Below are 13907 nucleotides of genomic sequence, written 5' to 3' on the forward strand. Positions count from 1 at the left end.
TATGTTGTGTCATGTGTACTATTGTTTTTCTGTTTGTCTTTTTCATTTTTAGCCATGGCGTTGTCAGTTTGTTTTAGATTTATGAGTTTGACTGTCCCTTTGGTATCTTTCGTCCCTCTTTTAATTCAGAACAATGTCCTATAGCGATTATTTTCATGTGATCAAATTTTGCTTGTGTATGTTTACCATTATACTATAATCAAAAGAAGTTATTATATAAGAATATACAAATAAGATTTGTATCCACTTTGGATACGCAGCTGATGTTTTATATAATAAGTTGTGACGAGTTTTTTTTTTATCATGTCTCATTTATGGCTATCATATTTTCTGGTCTTTACATCCGTTCGTTCCTTCGTCCTGCCGTTCGTTTGTCCGTTCGTCAGTCTGTCCCGCTTTAGGTTAAAGTTTTTGATCAAGGTAGTTTTTAATGAAGTTGAAGTGCAATCAACTTGAAACTTAGTACACATGTCCCTATGATCTGATCTTTTTGTAGTTTTAAGGCCAACTTAGAGTTTTTACTCCAATTTGACGGTCCACTGAACATAGAAAATGACTGTGCGGATAAACATCCGTGTACTATGGACAGATTCTTGTTTTTAGATATAATGAGAACAAATTATCATATTTAATTTTATAAAATATATTTATAACTACCATGCAGGAAATCACGTTTAAATTCATTGTTTGAATTTCAATAACAAATGTCATGATATGAAATACTACCAACTTCTGTACTTTCATAGTTCTGATTCTGAGTTCTAAATTCTGATTTGATCAAAAGATTTTTTTTATTTATTTCGGTAAATCAATAGCACGTGTTTCTACGCAGTAAGTCTCGTTTAAAACTCATGGCCTGAACTTTATTACACGCTTTCACATATGAATTCCTTTCTTCTGTATTATTACAACTTAATTTACTTTTATCTAATTATATGGTATCTGATTTAATGGTGTTCAATGCATAATAAGTTAAACAAATTCATACCTGTTGACCAACAATATTTGTCAGCGATATTATGAAACAAATGTCCTTCAGGATTTGAAAGGAATGAGATTCAATCAAACTATTTTTATTTAGAAAAATATATCTTACAAAGTATTTTAATTTTAATTTCAGATGTAGAGATTATATTTTGTCTTTCAAACTCCCATAATTCAATGACTACTTACATCTCATTTATCACAGATTGCGATTAAGAAAAATACCGACAGTTCATAGAAGGTCTGTTTCATATCTTGATGAGGGACTTAAATGGGGACTATCTGCATGTAAGAAATTGAAAAAGAAATGCCATTTCACAATGAAAAAACAATTAAAAAAACCTGCACATCGATCTTGTTACTTATTCCACGAAACACGGTGACAAACGAACGTTTTTCACGGCTCACGTGATATAAAAATGACAAAACGCATTGCACGATAATTACCCTTTACCACCCTCCTTTATCTTTCGTACGATAGTAGCTAATATATTTAAACTAAAATCTTTGACAACTTTTTAATTGGAAGCTATTCATTTCTCAACCCCCTGTTTCGTTGTTTATCACGCAAATACAAATTTCGCCACTTGATCAAACCCGGCTGCACTTTTAAATTTCCTTGTGTAACTGAGATTCAATGAGTTTACTTCAATGCTCGAACTTGGAATAATGTTTTAAACGTAAGCAAATTTGACAACCAATTAATCACCTTAATTACAAGAAAAGAAATATTTTCATTTAACTCCTTCCTATTTGTTCAATATGTTGTCAATGATGTTAGTAAAGTTTCCTCCTTAAACGATGGGTACAAACAGAATAAGCATAATATAAACTCAATGTGCATTATCAAGCATGCATATTTCGTTTGTCTACTCAAATGTGGTCAATGGTTGTAGTGAACACGCGGTACTATATATTATTCAGGCTGTCATTGGACATTTCTAATGTCTATTTAAGTAAAAGAGTGTTTACTGTCCATTCCTTTAACTTTCTACATCTTGTTAAATTAAAAGTTTGCTCATCCCAGGAATAGATTACTTTATTCGTATTTGGCACCACTTTTTGGAATTTTGGGTCATCACTGCTCTTCAACTTTGTACTTATTTGGCTTTATAACTATTTTGATCTGAGCGTCACTGATGATTTCGTCCCAGAAATTATCACAAGCCCAGTAGTCAGTACTTCGGTGTTGACATGAATATCAATTATATGGTCTTTTTTTATAAATTTCCTGTTACAAAATTTTGAATCTTTCGAATAACTAAGGATTTTCTTATCCCAGGAAAAGATTGCAAGAGCCGTCTTTGGCCCAACTTTTTGGAATTTAGGGTCCTCAATGCTCTTCAACTTTGTACTTGTTTGGCTTTATAACTATTTTGATTCGAGCGTCAGTGAGGAGTCTTATGAACACGAAACGATTGTCTTGCGTATTCAACTATATGCCTTGTACATTTGATAACCATTAGGTGATTTAATCATATATTGTAGAAAATGGTATTAAAATCCATTGAAATGCCAATAACCATTAGTAAAGTTTCCTCCTAAAAAGATGGGTACAGAATAAGCATAATATAAACTCAATGTGCTTTATCAAGCATGCATATTTCGTTTGTTTACTCATGGTTGTAGTAAACATGCGTTACTATATTTAATTGCGGCTGTCATAGGACATATCTAATGTCTATTTAAGTAAAATAGTGTTTACTTTCCATTCCTTTTACTTGCTCCATCTTGTAAAATTACTCGTAATTTCAAAATCTGCATAGAATTCTATAGATTTTCAAATAATTTTAATTCGATGAGTTCACTTTAATAAAATATAATTTCTATCACATAAAAACTATTTTTAATTTATTTTCATGGATTATTCGTATTTTGCAAATGAAATATAGACATAAAGTCAAATGACAAAAAACAACCAAACTTGAAGTAAAATTCAACACTTTCAAAAGATATTTTGAAAACACGAAAAACTTAGTACGAAACTGCAAGTGTTTATGCAAAATAATTTCTGTATGTAGTTAAAACGTATAATTTCAAAAATACCGAACTCCGATGAATATTCGATCTTTACTGCAGGTGTAATTTGTCAGAGCTTCAAAACTAGAAATAAAAACAATAATAACTTCTGGAAATCGTTTTAAAATTTTTGCCATTAATCATGGTTTTATTGCATCAAAAAATGTTGTAGTTGAAGATGTATCATGTCTTTATTTACATATGCAACGAACGAATGAACCTTTTTGATAAGTTAATCAAATTCATACTTGTTCTTCACCCATAATTATTTACTTGTATAAGTTGTGACTTAGATGGAGAGTTGTCTCAACGGCACTCAGACCACATCTTCCTATATCCATTGAACAGCAACAAACAAATTATATTAAGATTTGCGGTCGACATATCAACCCCAATGGGCCTTTAAAATTTCAAGATAATGGGTATTGTGCACAGTAATTTAATTTAACTATAAATTTAACACTAGTTTCAATGAAACAAAAATTACGAAAATTCAATTGCCAATTTGATTTTTCTTTCAATTGGTTTTTTTGATACCTTCTCATGTAACTCACTTTCAAACATTTTTGGGGCTTTGAACGTGTCATGTTCAATATGTGTATCTTCAAAGAAACAAAATCAGTCTAACTATTTTGTTTTCTTTCCAGAATGAACCAAACATTAGCAGTACGGTTTATTTAAGTACAAATGTATATGATAGAGTTCATTTAAAGCCAAATCCTATACTTAAAAAAAATTAATTTATATACCCCTTAAAATATTATTATGTAGTCTTAAGAGTTTTTTCTTTCTGGAAAAAAAGTTATACTTTAACAAACAAATATGAAGACTTTTACTGCTCATGATAGTTAGCGTTACTAATGAGTTGTATGCAGACGAAACGCGCGTCTGGCGTCTAAAATTATAATCCTGGTACCTTTGATAACTATGTATACCACTGGGTCGAGAGTATCACAAGCCCAGTAGTCAGCACTTTGGTGTTGACATGAATATCAATTATATGGTCTCTTTATAAATTTCCTGTTAAATTTTTTGAATCATTCGAAAAACCACGAATTTATTTATCCCAGGAAAAGATTATAATAGCCGTCTTTGGCACACTTTTTTTTTGGAATTTCGGGTCCTCAATGCTCTTTAACTTTGCACTTGTTTAGCTTTATGACTATTTGGATCTGAGCGTCAATGATAAGTCTTATGTACACGAAACGAGCGTCTTGCGTATTCATTTATATGCCAGGTACATTTGATAACTATTAGGTGATTTAATCATATATTGTAGCAAATGGTTTGAAAATCTATTGAAATGCCAATAACAAAAAAAATCTATTATTGAGTCTTATTGTGATCCAGGTCTACATCAGGTTATTTGTATGCATATAAATAGGATTTTAAAGTTAAAGTCTTCATTATTGAAGTTAATAAAGTCATTTGTATGGTATAATTGAGCTGTACGGAAGGTAAGTGTTATAACTTTGCTGTTAGAATTGACATTTATTTTCTTTCTTTTAAATATATTTTTTTTCTCTTAGGTTGTTTGCGACATAATGGAAAACAATATAATTAAAAGTTTTCTTAAATCCAAAAACTCTACCAACAAAAACAAATATTCCGCAAAAGGTAAATGTCATGACAAACGGTATTGTTCTTCTTCAAAGAAAAAAAAAGCGTTTACAACCATTTGATTTCTAATTTAGACAATCTTATAGCAGAATATGTCCAGGTTAACATAGTGGACAGTATATATTGAAATATGAAAAAGTAAACAAAAATATATGAAAAATTTCATAAAATGTTTAAGACACTAATCAGGTGTTGGTCTTATATTTTATGTATGGTGTTTTTCTGTCTTTTTTGTTAAGTTACTGTTTCGGAGTTCAAAAAGATTATTTAAATAAATGTCCCATGCCAGTCTGATCGTTGTTGTTTGTCGTTATATGATTTGGTCTTTTATCTTGCCTCTGTCCGTCTGTGGAATTTTTTCCGGGGCTTTCGCATTTTGATTGATTGATCGTATTGTGTGTTACCGTCATGTTTAGCTACACCAGCAATACTCCTCCGTTTAAAACTTCGATTTTTCCTTTGCACTCTATACTAGGAAAAAAGTCTAATGAAGTGTCATATTAAATCAATGATTAAAAAAAAACAAGGGCCATTTCGATTATTTCTGAATTAAATATGTACTGTCAATTATATTTAATAGATTTGTAAGAAATGTTTTACACGTGCATATTCTTGTACTGATTCAATACCTTAACATTATGATAACATACAATTCCTTATTTTCCAAATATCTCCCATGTTACTCTAATTCTTGAACAAATGCAGGCATATATTGCAATCGTTGTCCTCTATGCACAATTTTAAATATTTTTTACGCATCTTTTACGTATAATCGCAAAAAAATATTTCAGTCGTCAGTGTTTTTATGGCAGCTATTTTCGTTTATTTTGAAGCTGAAGTTTACCGAGTGTCACCTTTATAAACAATCACCGGATTTTTACGAGAAACGTCACGCTGAAAATACTGCATACGGTAAAACTGTCGGCAAATTGTTGTCAAGTAAAAAAATTCTTCAGAACAAAGTAAATTGTAAAAAAGATTTATTATAAAAACAAGCCATTTAATTGTAAAACAAATACCCGTATTATGTTTGAAATTCTATGAATTTAACAAATTATGATTAATTTTAAGTCCTTTAATAACCTATTCAAAACGACCATGTGCTTTCATGCATAAAATCCTGTTTAAAACTCGTGGCCTGACATTATGATATATGCGTCTTAATATTTTCTGGATGTTTAACTTAAGGAGTTAGAAATACAGTTTGCGATAGAAATACGTACAAGTAAGAAAACTGAAATAAAATTCCCGGGAAAAAAAACTATTAGCAACTTTGTATAACTATAATACAGGTTAGTTGTTTATTTCGTTAAAAGAGTTTCTTAAAAAAGAATTGATTGTGATAATCATTTCACTAATATTACGCTAAGTGAAACTTTTCGTTATGGATGGGAATCGTAGTTGACAAAAAAAAGAACACCTTACGTCAAATTGTTTATCATATTAATTTTATAATGTCATCTGTTTTGACTGATGGAAATGTCCAGGGTAAATGAGATAAACAGTAAGTCTAATATAACCCCCTTGGTCTAAGTAAACAAGTACGGATTTTAGTGAACGGTGATCTTGATGATGCATGCATAGTACAAGAAAATATACATGTTAACATTCTCATTCTCGATTGTTTTAAGTTTATGTGGATCCATTTTGATTTTATTGTGGTTGTCCTTATTATAAGTGATAAATGAATTTGAACCTCACAAACTACTGTTGCCTCTTACAAATTATACTACTAAATTAATTTATGTTGGTTTAGCATTTTAGTAAAGTACAATCACGATTGACCGTTTACCCAAATAACAAGGAATTTAAATTGATGTAAATCTCACGTTTAATTCACATGAAAACGGGCTTATACATAAAACTCATGTTAAATCAGGTTTTGTGAGATTCACGTGAGTTTCACGTGAATCTCATGGGAATTTAACGTACATATCACGTAAATTGTTTTATGTGAAATTCAAATGATTTTTTAAGAAAGAGTTATTCAAAAACTAAGGATTTTCTTATCCCATGCATAGATTACCTTAGCCGTATTTGGCACCACTTTTTGGAGTTTTGGATCCTCAACGCTCTTCAACTTTGTACTTGTTTGGCTTTATAAATATTTTGATATGAGCGTCACTGATGAGTCTTATGTAGATGAAACGCGCGTCTGGCGTTCTAAATTATAATCCTGGTACCTTTAATAACTATCAAACAACTTCTGAATTTTCAAATTTACTAAAATATGAATAATAACAATTATTGTTTTTAACGAATTTACAAATAAGATTCGTAGCCACTCTGGATACGCAGCTATAATGCGTTTTTTTTATAATGAGTTGAGGCGAGTTTATTTTCTGTTATGCCCGATTTATGGTCAGTGTGTTTTCTGGTCTGTGCGTCCGTCCGTTCATTCGTCCTTCTGTTCGTTTGTACGTCCGTCTGTCCCTTTTTTTAAAGTTTTTTTTTTAAAGTTTTTACAATTGTTTTTTGTTGTGTTTTTTTAAAAGTTTTTTGTCGAAGTAGTTTTTAATGAAGTTGAAGTGCATTAAAATTGAAATGTATTACTTATGATTCCAATGATATGATCTTTCCAATTGTAATGCCAAATTAGAGTTTTTACCACCATTACACGGTCCACTGAACATAGAACATGATAGTGCGGATGGGGCATCCGTGTACTATGGACACATTCTTTTTGCCTGTGTATGTTAGTATTCCATTGTTATAATCAAAAGAAGATATTAAAAAACAAATCAACAAATTAGATTCGTATCCACTCTGGATACGCAGCTGTTTTTTTATATAATGAGTTGGGACGAGTTTAATTTTTATAATGCCCCATTTATGATCGTTATGTTTTCTGGTCTGTGCGTCCGTTCGTTTATCTGTCCGTCTGTCCTGCATTAGATTAAAGTTTTTGGTCGATGTAGTTTTTAATGAAGTTGAAGTGCAATCAACTTGAAACTTAGTACACATGTCCCTATGATATGATCTGTCTAATTTTAATGTCACCTTAGAGTTTTTACCCCAATTCCACTGAACATAAAAAATGATAGTGCGGATGGGGCATGCGTGTACTATGGACACATTCTTGTGTTTAGATGTAATGTGAAAAAAATATTATATATACGTCTTAAAATATTTATGACTTCATGTACCATGCAGGAGGTCACGTTTAAATTCATTGTTTGAATTTTTATAACATGTGATTTAATATGAAATGATACCAACTAATTTCGGTATTTTGATAGTTTAAATTCTGATTTGGTCAAAAGATGTATTTATTTCTTTTGTTAAATCGATATTACATGCTTCTACGCAGCAAATCTCTTTTATATCTCATGGCCTGAATTCTATAACACGCATCTACATATGCATTCCTGTCTTATGGATTTTCTTTAATTCGTTTTAACTTAATTTTAATATGTTGTATACGATTGCATGATGTTCAAAGCATGTTTGAATTTTCTAATAAGTTAACCAAATTTACACCTGTTGACCAACAATATTTGTCATCGATATTATGAAACAATTGTGCTTCAGGATTTGAAAAGAATGGTATTCAATAGAAATATATTTTAGAAAAAAGGTCTTACAAAGTATTTTAAATTTATCTTTTATATGTTTTGATGATATATTGTCTCTCAAAATCCCATAATTCAGTACTTACATCTCATTTATCACAGATTGCGATTAAGAAAAATACCGACAGTACCTAAAAGGTCTGTTTCATATCTTGATGAGGGGCTTAAATGGGGACTATCTGCACGTACGAAATTGAAAAAGAAATGCCATTTCACAATGTAAAAACAATTAAAAAAACCTGCACGTCGATCTTGCTACTTATTTCACGAAACACGGTTACAAACGAACGTTTTTCACGGCTGCACGTGAAATAAAAATGACAGACCGCATTGCACGATAATTACCCTTTACCACCCTCCTTTATCTTTCGTACGATAGTAGCTGATATATTTAAACTAAAATCTTTGACAACTTTTTAATTGGAAGCTATTCATTTCTCAACCCCCTATTTCGTTGTTTACCACGCAAATACAAATTTCGCCACTCTTTTGAATTTTCTTGTGTAACTGAGATTCAATGTGTTTACTTGTTCGAACATGGAGTTATGTTTTAAACTTGAGCAGATTTGACAGCCAAATAATCACTTTAATTACAAGAAAAGAAATATTTTCATTTAACTCCTTTCTATTTGTTCAATATGTTGTAAAATGATGTTAGTAAAGTTTCCTCCTCAAAAGATGGGTACAGAATAAGCATAATATAAACTCAATGTGCATTATCAAGCATGCACATTTCGTGTGTCCACTCAAATGTTGCTCATGGTTGTAAAAAAACACGCGTTACTTTATATTATTCAGGCTGTCATAGGACATTTCTAATGTCAATTTAAGTAGAACAGTGTTTACTTTCCATTCCTTTACCTTGCTAAATCTTTTTTATTACTCGTTAATTCAAAATCTGCATAAAATTCAAATTATTTTAATTCGATGAGTTCACTTTAATTAAACAAATATAATTTCCGTAACATAAAAAAAACTTTTTTTAATTTATTTTCCTGGATTATTCGTATTTTGCAAATGAAACATAGACATAAAGTCAAATAAAAAATATAACCAAACTTGAAGTAAAACTCAACATCTTCAAAAGATATTTTGGAAAACACGAAAAACTAAGTACGAAACTTCAAATGTTTATGTAAAATAATTTCTATTTTTAGTTAAAACGTATAATTTCAAAAATACCGAACTCCGATGAATATTTGAATTGTACTGCAGATGTAACTTATCTGAGCTTCAAAACTAGATTAAAAAAAAAATTAATAGCATCTAGAAATCCATGTCTATATTTACATATGCAATGAACGAATTAACCTTTTTTATAAGGTAATCAAATAATCTTGTTTTTCACCTATATTGGTTTACTTGTATAAGTTGTGACTAAGATGGAGAGTTGTTCCAATGACACTCAGACCACATCTTCCTATATCCATTGAAGACCAACAAACAAATTATATTAAGATTTACGGTCGACATATCAACACTAATGGGCATTTAAATTTCATGATAATTGGTATCGTGCGCAGTAATTTAATTAAATTATAAAGGAGTAGGTCCAGTAAGGACCGATTTTGGCCTCTTTCAGGTTCATCTGACGAAAGATGTTGACCACTTTTTAAACACTTAAGTGTCTGTTTTATTTGATTCAATTAATTTATGTGTAAGAGTTTGACTGATTTAGTATTTAAAAACGCCCCAATTGAAGCTCAAATATGAAAAATCTACCAAATATGCCGAAAAATGTCACTTTAAAGATGTTTTTTGTCTAAAAAGAAAGTGGCCGCATCCGTGTTCATCCTCAACCTTTATATATGTTATGTATTATCATCAAATACAACTTACATTTTAATATTTTGAACGAACACGAATGCGGCCACTTTCATTTTACACGGAAACCGTCTAAAATTTAACCAAAATGCTAGAAGTGTGAAGATTTCAGTAATTTGGCACGACTTAATGGTGCTAGTACCAAATATATGTACATCGTATTGTCAAAAACAGCCCATATTTCTGTAGTAGAAGAATTCCACTGTCCAATGAATGACTAAAAGTATACATTTTAACAATTTTGTAAAACTGCTATATTTTGGGGCCAAAAAGGAGTCTTACAGGACCTACTCCTTTAACACTAGAAACGTTAAGTTTCAATGAGGGGATCACCAACCCAGTAGTCAGCACTTCGGTGTTAACATGAATATCAATTATATGGTCTTTTTTTTTTATAAATTTCCTGTTACAAAATTAAGAATTTTTGAAAAATTTGTTGTTTAACTTTATAGATATTCTGATCGGAGCGTCACTGATGTGTCTTATGTAGACGAAACGCACTTCTGGCATATTAAATTATAATCCTGGTACCTTTGCTAACTATTTAAACCACTGGGTCGATGCCACTGCTGGTGGACGTTTCGTTTCCGAGGGTATCACCAGCCAAGTAGTCAGCACTTCGTTGGTGACATCAATATCAGTTATATGTTGTGTTTTTATAAGGTTCATGTTACAAAATTTTGAATCTTTCGAAAAACTAAACTTTTTTTCCTCCCAGGATTAGATTACTTTAGTCGTAGTTGGCACAACTTCTTGGAATTTGGGTCCTCAATGCTCTTCAACTTTGCAGTTGTTTGTCGTTATGACTTTTTTGATCTGAGCGTCACTGATGAGTCTTATGTAGACGAAACGTTCGTCTGGCATATCAAATTATAATCCTGGTACCTTTGATAACAATTTACACCACTGGGTCGATGCCACTGCTGTGGGACGTTTCGTCCCCGAGGGTATCATCAGCCCAGTAGTTAATACTTCGGTGTTGACATGAATATCAATTATATGGTAATCTGATAAATTGCCTGTTACAAAATTTAGAATTTAAAAAAAAAACTAAGGATTTTCTCCTCACAGGAATAGATAACTTAAGTCGTATTTGGCACAACTTTTTTGAATTTGGGCCCTCAACGCTCCTCAACTTGTTTGGCTATATATCTATTTTGATCTGAGCGTAACTGGTGAGTCGTATGTAGACGAAACGCGCGTCTGACATATTAAATTATATTCCTGGTACCATTGAACTATTTATACTACTGGGTCGATGCCACTGCTGGTGGACATTTCGTCCCCGAGGGTATCACAGGTCTAGTAGTCAGCACTTTGGTGTTGACATGAATATCAATTTTATGGTCTTTTATAAATTTCATGTTACAAAATTTTGAAACTTTCCAAAATCTTAGGATTTTCTTATCCCAGGAAAAGATTACAATCGCCATCTTTGGCACATCAGCGTCTTGTGTATTCATTTATATTCCATGGTACCTTTAATAACTATAAGGTGATTTAATCATATGTTGTAGCAAATAGTTTTAAAATCCATGGAAATGTCACTCTAAAAAAAAATATTATTGGGTCTTATTGTGATCCAGGTCTACATCAGAATATTTGTATGCATATAAATAGGGTTTTAAAGTGGAAGTCTTCATTATTGAATTTCCAAAAATCATTTGTATGATGTAATTGAGCTGTACGGGAAGTAATTTTTGAAGTGTTATAATTTTGCTGTTAGAATTGACATGTATTGTCTTTCTTTTAAATAGATTTTTTTGGTTAGGTTGTTTGCGACAATTAGGAAAATAATATAATTACAAGTTTTCTTAAATCCAAAAAAAAATTGTACCAACAAAAACAAAGGAATCCGCAGAAGTTAAATGTCATGACAAAGGGTATTGTTCTTCAAATTAAAAAATGTTTTCTTCAATTTGATTTATAATTTTAACAGTCTTATGGCAAAATATGTCCATATTAACATGGTGGACAGTATATATTTAAATATGAAAAAGTAAACAAAAATATATGTAAAAAATTCATGAAATATTTAAGACACTAATCAGATATTGGTCTATATTTTGTGTATGGTTTTTTCTGTCTTTTCGTTAAGTTACTGTTTCGGAGTTCAAAAAGACTCTTTAAATAAATGTTCCATGCCAGGCTGATGGTTGATATTTGTCGTTATAGGTTTTGGTCTTTTATCTTGCCTCTGTTTTTCTGTGGAATTTTATCCGGGGCTTTCGCATTTTGGCTGATTGGCCGTATTGTGTGTTACCGTCTTGCTACACCAGCAACACTTCCCCGTGTAAAACTTCGATTTTCTTTTGCACTCTACACTAAGAAAAACGTCCAATGAAGTGTCATATTAAATCAATGATTAAGGAAAAACAAGGGCCATTTCGATTATTTCTGAATTAAATATGTACTGTCAATTTTATTTAATAGATTTGTAGGAAATGTTTTACACGTGCATATTCTTGTATTGATTCAATACTTGACATAATGATAACATACAACTCCTTATTTTCCCCATATCAGTAAAATACACAGCCATAGTCTCGTTTAAAGTTATATGAAACGACTGACTTGTGAAAAATAGAGTTACTCTAATTCTTGAACAATTTGCAGGCATATATTATAATCTTAGTCCTCTGTGCACAATTGTAATATTTTTAACGCATCTATTACGTATAATCGTCAAAAAATATTTCAATCGTGAATGTTTTTATGGCAGCTATTTTCGTTATTTTGAAGGTGAAGTTTACCGAGTGTCAACTTTATAAACAATCACCGGATTTTTACGAGAAAGGTTACGCTGAAATACTGAATACGGTAAAACTGTAGGCGAATTAGTGTCAGATAATTTCTTTAGAATTTGGACAAATTAAAAAAAAATTCTTCAGAAAAAAGTATAAGTAAAACAGATTTATTATACAAACTAGCCATTTAATTGTAAAACAAATACGCATATTATGTTTGAAATTCTATGAATTTGAAAAATTCTGATTAATTTTAAGTCCTTTAATAAACTATTCAACACGACCTTGTGCTTTCATGCATAAAATCCCGTTTAAAACTCGTGGCCTGAATTTATCATATATGCGTCTCAATATCTTCTGGATGTTTAACTTAAGGAGTTAGAAATACAGTTTGCGATAGAAATACGTACAAGAAGGAAAACTAAAATAAATTTCCCGGGAAAAAAATCATATAACAATATTACAGGTTAGTTGTTTATTTTGTTAAAAGAGTTTCTTAAAAAGAATTGATTGTGATAATCATTTCACCAGTATTGCGCTTAGTGTAACTTTTTGTTATGGATCGGAATCGTAGTTGATAAATAGGAGAACATCTTACGTCAAATGGTTGTTTGGCTTTCAAACTATTTTGATCTGAGCGTCACTGATGAGTCTTATGTAGACGAAACGCGCGTCTGGCGTATAAAATTATAATCCTGGTACTTTTGATAACTATTATCATATTAGTTTAATGATGTCAGCTTTATTGACTGATGGAAATGTCTGGGGTAAATGAGATATACAGTAAGTCTTTGATAGTAAACCAGTACGGATTTTAGTGATCATGATCATGATGATGCATCCGTAGTACAAGAAGAACAACTTGGTAACATTCTCATTCTCGATTGTTTTAAGTTAATGTGGATCCATTTTGATTGTATTGTGGTTGTCCTTAATATAAGTGATAAATGAATTTAAAATCCCAAACTACTGTTGACTCCTACAAATCATACTGCTAAATTGTTTTATATTGGTTTAGCATTTTGGTAAAGTATAATCACGATTGACCGTTTACCCAAATAACAAGGAATTTAAATTTATTTAAATCTGACGTTTAATTCACATGAATTTCACCTCAAACGAGCTTATACATAAAACTCAT

General features: G+C 31.0%; 1 protein-coding gene across 1 annotated transcript in view; it reads left to right on the plus strand.

The window, feature by feature from the left end:
* The first annotated feature begins 5792 nt into the window (after window positions 1-5792).
* Window positions 5793-13907, plus strand: part of LOC134684360 (uncharacterized) — a 44208-nt gene continuing 36093 nt past the window's right edge. The window contains exon 1 of the mRNA XM_063543646.1: window positions 5793-5915. The gene's annotated coding sequence lies outside the window, so the exon portion shown is untranslated. The remainder of the gene's footprint in view (window positions 5916-13907) is intronic.

Source organism: Mytilus trossulus, chromosome 9, assembly GCF_036588685.1.
Source record: "Mytilus trossulus isolate FHL-02 chromosome 9, PNRI_Mtr1.1.1.hap1, whole genome shotgun sequence".
Taxonomy (NCBI): domain Eukaryota; kingdom Metazoa; phylum Mollusca; class Bivalvia; order Mytilida; family Mytilidae; genus Mytilus; species Mytilus trossulus.